Below are 9,500 nucleotides of genomic sequence, written 5' to 3' on the forward strand. Positions count from 1 at the left end.
GAACCTTGTCAAAAAGGGTAGAGAAAGACTAAATAGAATACTTTTGGAGGTTGTTGAGCGAGATTTTTTAATTAACAATATTTCTAAAAACTTAATAAATGATGGAGCACAATGATGTTATATAATCCATGTAGACAACCCCACCTAGTGGGATAAGGCTTGTTGTTGTTGTTGTTGATACTATTAGGAACCATTAGATGTTGATCGCCACCTACCCATTTGGTAACATCCTAAAGATATATTATCTCGATTTTCTTAGAAGGCAACCAGGGAATCAACAAATTTTATTAAAATTGATTAACATGTAAGTGCATAAAGGATTTCATATATTTATTTGTTTATTCAAATTCCATATTGACATATTTTTAACTGTTTTATTAGAGCGATTGTGTTATACCACACAAATATGAAACAATCAATTCCAAAATTATTTACAAATTTTCATGTGGCCTATACTTGGAATACAATAAAGGTAATTAGAATCATTATTGAATTTAAATATAATATTCACAACTTTTTAATACATTAATACACATTGATTGGTTCTTTGATTTATAGTACCCTAGACAAATGAAAAATAGTTTGGATTGTGGCTTCTGTATAATAAGGTTTATAAAGGACATCGTTATTCATAATGAGAACATAATTCCTAAGACAATTTGTTAATAATTTTTACTTTATAATTGCTAATATATTTAATGTGTTAAAATTAATTTATAGTAGATCGTTTATATATTGTGCTGTAAGGATTCTTACATTGAAGAATTCAGGAATGCACAAATAAATAAAGTGATTAAAGAGTGGTGTCAATACATGTTTCAAGCATAAACCTCACACAAAGAAGAAAATCAATGGAGTTAGATGAAGTATTTATGATTAGTGTTTATAGTTTTACTAGCTAATTTACTTTGGAAATTAGTTTCTTTTAAAAAATCATATTCATTTGTTTATTTAATAGATTAGAGTAATGGATGAGATTTTGATTCTTTTTGCAATTGATTTCAATACAATTCTATTGATATCCATATTTGTAAATGTTGAAATGACTATCTGTTGAGAATCTTTTGAGTATTTGTTGCAGGGGATTAATACAAATAATAGCTCCCTTATTCAAAAAATCATATAATAAATGATGATTATTTAAATAAATGTCATTTATTTAAAAATAAATGATGGGCAAATCATAAAATAAATGAGCAGACAAAAAAATCATAAAATAAATTGCAGTTATTAAAATAATCATCATATATTTAAGAATAAATTTATAGTGAAATACATGACGGGAAATACCTATCATTTATTCTCTACAATATTATAAGAAAAATAAAAAAATATATTTTAAATGATGTTCATGTAACTATCATTTATTGTGAAGCTTTAAATGATATACAAATAAATAAAAGTTAATAACCATTATTTATGGGCAAAAATAATAATCATTTATAACAAATTTTATAGTAGTAAAAATATTTCTTAAGAAAAATAAATCAAACAAGATCTTATTTAATATTCATCCAATCATTATTTATAATGAGAACATAATTCCTGAAATGATATGTCAACAATTTTTACTTTATAATTACTAATAAATTTAATGTATTAAAATTAATTTATAGTGGATCATTTATATATTGTGCTATTAGGATTCTTACATTGAAGAATTTGAAAATGCACAAATAAATAAAGCAATTAAAGAGTGGTGTCAATATATGTTTCAAGCATGGACCTCACACAAAGAAGAAAATTAATGGAGTTAGATGAAGTATCTATGATTAATGTTTATAGTTTTACTAGCTAATTTATTTTAGAAATTAGTTTCCTTTAAAAAAATCATATTCATTTGTTTACTTGATAGATTAGAGCAATGGATGAGATTTTGATTCTTTTTGCAATTGATTCCAATACAATTCTATTGATATCCATATTCGTAAATGTTAAATTGACTATCTGTTGAGAACCTTTTGAGTATTTGTTGTAAGGGATTGATATAAATATTAGCTCCCTTATTGAAAAAATCATATAATAAATGATGATTATTTAAATAAATTTCATTTATTTAAAAATAAATGATGGGCAAATCATAAAATAAATGAGCAAACAAAAAAATCATAAAATAAATTACAGTTATTAAAATAATCATCATATATTTAAGAATAAATTTATAGTGATAATACATGACATGTATTTGAAATACTCATAATTTATTCTCTACAATATTATAAGAAAAATGAAAAAAAATATTTTAAATAACAGTCATATAACTATCATTTATTATGAGATTTTAAATGATAGATAAATAAATAAAAATTAATAACCATTATTTTTAGACAAAAATAATAATCATTTATAACAAATTTTATAGTAGCAAAAATATTTCTTAAGAAAAATAAATCAAACAAGATCTTAAGGTTTTTTATTTGTAAGTCTGCGCCAAGTAAAAATATCTTATACTTTAAAGGAAGATAATATATTAGATATATATATATATATATATAAATATAAGTACACGTCATTGATATTTCTTGTTTAATTAATATCCAAGCAATAATTGTCAATGATATTTCTTATTTAATATTCATGCAATAACTTTCAATTCAACCATACACTACAAAGCTTGAAAATGTCAAGCATTTTTTGTAATTGTGATCATACAGTGTTCAGATAAGCCGTACATATATCCATTTATTTAATAGTTGCAATTGACTTGTTTACTTCAGGGGAAAAAACTGTATTATTTAAATCTTTTATTTTTTTAAAAAAAGGTAGAATATAATATATATTGAAAAAAACAAAATTAGTACTGAACCTAAAATAACTCTGCTAGAATAAAAGATTTACACGTATAATAAACAATATTTTGTTTTCGTAGAGAATATCTTCTTATACGACAATCTTATCTGCTCAATCATTTTCGTAAATCTAAAGTGATTCGATTCACATGGTCAAGATTCACACAGCTAGAGAAGCTTCATCTAAAAGATTTGACAATAATTAGCCCTAACTTTTAATTATAAAAAAGTCATAATTAATTTAACTAGACACAGTTCTCATGGGTTAGTTTAATTTATTTTTTTCTTGAAAAAAAATTAACTCATAAAAAAAATTCAACGAAATATTTCTCAATCAGTTCGTAGCTGATTGATTTTTGTTGTTGTAATTTCTGGATAATCTAAGCACTTTTTAAATAAATATAGCATTTTTAATGTCGAAAACAAAAATATCATTTTAATTTAATTTAATTTCATATTTAAGAATAAATTTTAAAATATATAATAAATACCAAAAAAGTAAAATTTCCAAATTATAAGAAAAGTTGGAGGCACAAATTCCTTGAAAGCTGAACTTTTTAGTAAATGAAACAATTGAAATTTATATATTTCTTAGTAACCCTCCATTTGAAAGGAGAAGAAAATAAGGAAAATAGAAAAATAGATTAAGAAAATGACATTTTTCTTCTTTAACATAAATTTTTTTCATTAAGTTTTTCCCTTCAGTAAAAGAGAAATGAAGAAAAAGTAAGGGTCAAGATGTCTTTTTCCTCTTAATTTGCTTTTCCCCTATTTGCTTTTTATTCCAAACAAATTTTAACTCTAATTTTTCGTCTTTACCCACCACCAAGTAAGTAATCTCATCGTATATTGTTAATGATCTAACTAATTAAAGAGTTTGTTGATAATTTATAATAATATATATATACATATACACACATTGATCAATTGTTATAATGATTTTTTTTATGCTGGTAAAATGATTCTTATACCACAATTTTATCTGCTCAATCATTTTCATATGTCTAAAATGATTTGAGTTCACATGGTCAAGATTCACACAATTAGATAAGTTTGATAATAATTTGAACTAATTTCTAATAATAAAAAAGTCATAATTTATGGAAAAATTTCACTCAGGGCTTCAAAAATACAAAAATACAAAAATTTACATTTAGGGCTTGATAGAATTTAAAAACGCATTTTATGCTCGAGGCCCCTTCAACCTTTCTTGCAAATTTTGTTATGGATTAAAAGATGTATTTGCCCTTATCTCAATAAATTGTCTATGTACACATAACACAATATTCATGAATGTTCAATATAATGTTAATGAATGCACAACATATTTAGTAAATATTAACTTGAAGTATGTTATTTTAATAAAAGTATATTGTTTATTATGAACTTTTGTCGTACAAATGTTGCAGGCCTGCTTATATTCATTGTATTGAAAATTGATAGATATCGTATTATGTATTCATTAATATTGTGTTAAAAATTCATGAACACTGTACTATATATATACAAACATTTTCTTTAAACAATCACAAATGTGTACTTTCATTCATAACAAAATTTGCACAAAGCTACAATGTGTTTTTAGATTTTATTGGACCCTAAATGCAAATTTTGTATTTTAGGGCTCTAAGTGAAATTCTCCCCTGATTTATCATCAACATCTTACAAATTTGGAAAACTCAACCAATCTTTAACTTTTTTTAAAAAGCAAAACATATATCTTAAAAATTTTGGGAAAAAAATAATCATTTGAAAAGGAAAACATAAGTCTAATAAAGTTAAATTAAATTACTAAACTGATAAACATTCAAAATAAAAAAATGCATTTTTTATATACAAATTACATTGGCTGAATCAATATCAATATATATATATATATATATAATAAATTTTATAATGAGTCACAATGATCAATACACAATAAAAAAAGCTATCTAGTCTTCTCCAAGACCAGTAAAAAGTCAATATTAATATAAACTTGATATGAAGGGGCACCACCTAGGGGTGTTCATTCCGGACCCGTCCCGATTGATCCGGTATCGTCCCGATCATATCGGGACGGGTCTTGTCTCGGCCCGAAAATAATCGGGACGGGACTTTACGGGATGGGACAGGAAAGGAGTGCGGGACGGGACGGGACACGGGATTACCATCGGAACGTCCCGTCCCGTCCCGAATATTATATATATTATTTTTTATTTTAAATATATTAATTATATTAACATAATCTATACTTATATTAATTATATCAATTATAATTTTAATACTTGTAATTCTTATTTAAAACTAAAGTTTTTTTATATTGATAATTTTAATGGCATGGAGTAAACATGGTGATATCTTTCTTTATAATATATTAATTATATTAATATAATTTATTCTTATATCTATCTATTTAATAAATTTTCTTTATAACATATTTCTTACTTATTTTTAGAAGAGTAATTGGCTTAATACATCTTCACTAAAGTAGAAAAATAATTATTTAATGTTGTGTTTGATTTGCCTGTTGTTGCTAATCTTATAGCATAAAGATCACTTACATTTTTTATTATAATATGTAGTTGTGATTAATATAATTCAATAATTGATTTTAAATTATTGTTATTTATGTACTTGCGTTATTTTGATTTTAAATTTAATAAATTATATAATTTAAAATTTTAAAAAACGTTATTATTCAGATTTTTTTTTCACATTATTCCATTTATCGGGACGGCGGGACGTCCCGATCTTGTCCCGGTCCCTTCCCGACTCTTAACGGGACGGGACGACTTTCGGAAAGGGACGGGACACGGGACCAAAATTCAGTCCCGATATTTTTTTTGGGACGGGACACGGGACGGGGGTGTCCCGGTCCCGTCCCGTCCCGTGAACACCCCTAGCACCACCATTCTAAACTTACGTAAATTGCAATTCATTTTTTGACCATGAAAAAATTTATTAATTTTTTATCTATATTTTACCATATTTTGATGTATCAAGGTCTTCTTTAAAATTAGTAATGCACCTATCGTTAATGTTTTTACTTGTGATATGATATAACTACGGTACGAAATTGTCATTGTAAATCAAAAACAATAAATAATCAGAAAATGACCTTTTGGAACTAGGTGGTTAAAATAATTAAGAATTCTAATTAATTTAACCCAGCGCCCATGGTATGTGACCAGATACACATGCATGACAAGTAACTAATATTATATATAATCTCATCGCAAGATCTATTGCCATTTTTCTTTTATTTAATAAAATAAAGGTATTATTTAAATTTTTTTAACACTCTACTTGTTAATTGGATTAATTTTCTAAGTAAAAAAAGCCCTAATTCGTTTACTTTCAACTATATCATAATGTTATTTTTATTTTGTCGGTTAGCATAAATTCAAGTATTTCCAAGTTGTAAATAAAAAATAGTGCTTCTAACATGATTTAATAATGTTTTCATTTTAACTTAGATTGTGGCACCAAAAAAAAAACCTTAGATAGTTTTGAGACTACGGGCATGTTTGGATTTTAGTTGGATGTAATTGATTATAAAAAAATTAATTAATATAATTAATTTTAAATATAATTGATTATGTTATGTGGTATATAATTGATTTGTAACATTGATTAATAAGATTGATTTTAATCAAAATTGAAAAGTAGAATTGAAAAAAATGAAAAGCAGAATTGAAAATCAAGTAAAACCATGGTTTTATAAAAATATATCAAAACACCCTTGTGATATGGTAAAATCAATTATGAATCTAATACCGTATTTTTCAAAAAATATCCAAACCCCTCTATATATGTCAAGATTAATGATGAACCCAAAACTACAGTTTTTTTAAAAATATTCAAACACCTCTATATATGTCAAAATTAATTATGAAATCAAAATCACAATGACCTCATAATTGATTTTGAAAATCATGTTTTTGAGTTTATAATTAATTTTGACATATATAAAGGTGTTTGAATATTTTTAAAAAACATAATTTTTGGTTCATAATTAATTTTTTCATGTATAATATATGTTTGGATAATTTTAAAAAACATGATTTTAAATTCATAATTAATTTTTACATGTAACGAAAGCGTTTGAATGTTTTACAAAATTATAGTTTTAGCCTTTAGAATTGATTAAACAGGCACTAGTTCTTTTTGTTCTTTAACGCGCCAAAAACACTAATAACCTAAAAACAAAACAAAGAATTGAAATAAAACTAAAAAAGAAAAAGAGAAATATAAATAAAATGAATAATTATAGGATATTCAATATTGATAGACATAGAATTTAACACAAATTATATTATTCATGACTATTGTAACTTATTAGTTTTTAATACTTGTAGTTAATCCTTAGGATTATCTAGACACAACAGTGGTTTTCTCTAACAATCAAATTTTTTTAAAAAAATATAACTTTAGATCTCTATATTTTTTTAATATTTTAGGTCTTTACAATTTTATTTTTTATTATTTTATATCCCTCAATGAACAAAGTGTATAGACTTTAGAGGGACTTAGAATAATAAAAAATAAAAATATAATGATTTAAAATATTAAAAAAGTACAAGAACCAATAACAAAACATAAGCAAATGCAGGGATTCAAGGTTAAGTTTTTCCAATTTTTTATTAAAAGTATGCTAATTTTATTTTATTTTTTTGAAAATTGAAGTTCAAATAATAAAAGAAAACACATAGAAGAGATAAAAATAGAAGCAATAATAAAATCCCCTTAAAGCTAACTCAGAGAATGAGAATAGTGTATGATATGAGTAGTAGCTAGTCGAGGTTTAAATTTTTCTAATATCAAATTTAAAATACGATAAAAATAGAAAAATAATTGTATGAAATCCAAAATAAACCTTGTTAGTGACTTACATGCAATACCATTTGCTAAATGTTTTATATTTTTTTCGCAAGTTCCAATATCACAAATATTGGATCCTGACTAATTCGATTGGAAGGTTGCAAGTGTTAAAATTGTGTGTGTGTGAATTCCAATATCACCTATTTTTGATCCAGACTAATTCAGTTAATAGTTCGTGGCCAACCATTTGAAGGAAATGTTAAATGTTTTATATTTTTTGCATGAGTTACAGTATTACATGGTTTTGATCTAGACTAATCTAATTAGTAGTTTGCAGTCAATTCTTTAAAGAATATACATCCCACTAAAAATTTAATCACAGTTACATACATAGGACTGAAACTGAACTTTTGATTGAGTTGAATCGAATTTTTTACCCGTTGATCCAAACATCCAATAATAAATGGTTTTTATGTGTAGTAAATTAAATTAATTATGAGTACTTGGTAATAATCTAAAAGAGAACGTGGAAAGCATTGAAAAGTAGAGAAACGGAATGCGAACGCTTGCGAGTTGTCACAGTTAAGAGTTGAGTGGGGGACGGTGAGTTATTATTATTATTATTATTATTATTATTCAAATGAAGTAGAGCCTTAGAGATATAGCCAAAAAAAAAAGAAGTTATAAATGATATCCAGGCCTATATTTTTGACTAAGCAATATTTTTAGAAGATTTCTTATCTCCCTCAATCTCAAATTATAATTTATAAAATACTTTTAGAAAAATTTTAACATCTCAACATATAAAATATTTAATGAAAATAAGGTTTCATTAATGATTTTTTTTAATATTATCATTTTCATATATTCACTTTCTTCAATATTTCACTTTTCAATATTCTTTCATTGATAGAGTATTAAATGAAGGAGTATATTTTATCTTAAAAAAATTATAAAGTATATTTAATAAACTTTATTGATATGTGAGATTTTTTTTCTAAAAATTTTTATAATTTTTTATAATCTAAAAATTTATAAATAAAATTATTGATATTTTTAGAGAATATTTAATGTCTCAAAATATAAGATATTTTAATAAAAATAAGGTTTCGTTAATAATATTTTTTTAATATTACCCTTCTCATATATTATCTCTCTTTAATATTTCACTCTTCAATATATTCTTTTATTGATAGAGCATTAAATGAAGGATTATATTTTTATCTAAAAAAAATAAATTATAAAATATATTTAATGAATTTGTGAGATATTTTTTTTATAATTTTAAACAAAAGGAGTAGTTAAGAAGGATGTTAGTTAGGGGACACGTGTGGGACAAACGGCACAAACGTGTGGGTTCGTGTAATTTGGAAATTTGAAGGGAATCGGAATCCCTTGGCTGTCTTGTGCTGTCTAAATCCATTGCTCTGAATAGATTATGGGTTTGTTGCTTGCGGCGATGACGGCAAAATTACCGCTCTTGTTATTTATAATTATAAGTACTGCATATAATTGATTAATTGAATAATAGAATTAATATATTTATATTTCTATATTATGAATAAAGCATATATCATGCATGTATAGAATAAAAAAATTCTAACTCATGGTGGTTGATTGATATTTTATCGGTAAAATGTTTGGAATTCTAAGTCTTCTGTAAATTAAAAAAATGTTATGAGTAATGTTGTCGGAACTCGGAACTTAGTTGAGCATAAAAATTAGGATATTTGTTCCTTGTAGTCAGATGGTAATTTGATCGACTTCAATTAAAATAATAAAATTTAAGGATTATATATAAAATATAAAATATTTTAGATAATACATAGAGAGAATGATTGTTAGTCTTAAAGGAATGGATTAATGACAATTAAGTTTTCGATAAAAAATTATACTAAATGAATTATA

This window comes from Prosopis cineraria, unplaced genomic scaffold (assembly GCF_029017545.1).
Source record: "Prosopis cineraria cultivar Desert tree isolate PC_DT_omini unplaced genomic scaffold, ASM2901754v1 PC6, whole genome shotgun sequence".
Lineage (NCBI taxonomy): Eukaryota > Viridiplantae > Streptophyta > Magnoliopsida > Fabales > Fabaceae > Prosopis > Prosopis cineraria.